The sequence below is a fragment of the Carlito syrichta genome, unplaced genomic scaffold (assembly GCF_000164805.1).
Source record: "Carlito syrichta isolate Samal-C Ts95f unplaced genomic scaffold, Tarsius_syrichta-2.0.1 Scaffold303600, whole genome shotgun sequence".
Taxonomy (NCBI): Eukaryota; Metazoa; Chordata; class Mammalia; order Primates; family Tarsiidae; genus Carlito; species Carlito syrichta.
Window position 1 is genome coordinate 282,369 of NW_007247696.1, and position 834 is coordinate 283,202.

The 834-nt window shown below is 64.3% G+C and overlaps 1 protein-coding gene across 3 annotated transcripts in view; it reads right to left on the minus strand.

The window, feature by feature from the left end:
* ZEB2 (zinc finger E-box binding homeobox 2) overlaps nt 1–834 on the minus strand; it is a 127,176-nt gene that overhangs the window by 125,146 nt on the left and 1,196 nt on the right. The window lies entirely within an intron of this gene.

The following is an 834-nucleotide window of genomic DNA, read 5'->3' on the forward strand; positions in this document are numbered from 1 at the left end:
CTCTCGTCTTTGTGTTTTTCTCCTTCTCCCACCCCACACTGCGCCCCCAGCCGCCCCCTCCCCGCGCAGCTCTGGAGCAGGCCGGGGGCGCGCACAATGGTCTTCTCGAGAGGAAAGTTGCTCCAAGTGGGCCCCGGTGGTCCCCGCGAGGCGCGGGCTGGGGTTGCGGGAGGCCGGGAGGCCGGGCAGGCGCCGCGTCCCCGCGCCTGGCTCGGGAGCGTCTACGCGGCTCCGCGCCGGCTGATCCGGCTTGAGAGCGAGGGGAGCGAGAAGTTTCCTTTCTAGTCTGGCCTGGCGCTTGCTCGCTTGTTTGTTTTAGGGGGTTGGTTTTTTTTCTTTTCAAACTCAGTTATCCTCCGTCAGCTTCCCCCGGCACCCTCTCTCGTCCCCAACCCTCTCCCCTCCCCCTGGCGCCTTCCGCGCTCTTGCCAATCACTTTTCTCTTTTATTCCCACGATTTTGTTTGGGGTAATACCTAGGGGGTCTCACTCTCGCTCGCCCTCCTTCTCTGCTTCCCACTCTCCCCTCGTCCCTTCTCTGCTTCTCTTCAAGATGGATCTACTAAGCTGTCACCCCCTCCCTTTCATCTCCCACCTCTGCTCTGTGTGTCCCCCTCGCACCCCCATCTCCTTCCTCCTTCCTGACTCAGCCTGGATAACGGGCTCCTCCTGCCCGTGTAGAAACTGTCGGGAAAAAGTCTCACTGCGCCCCGCGACTCCTCCCGTCCCTGGCCTTGGGGGTCAGAGTCGCTGGAGAGGGGGCATCCGTCCCCGAGCCATCACCGACCCCGCCGGACCCCGCGCCGGGCCGGCCGAGTCCCTCCCACCCCGGCGT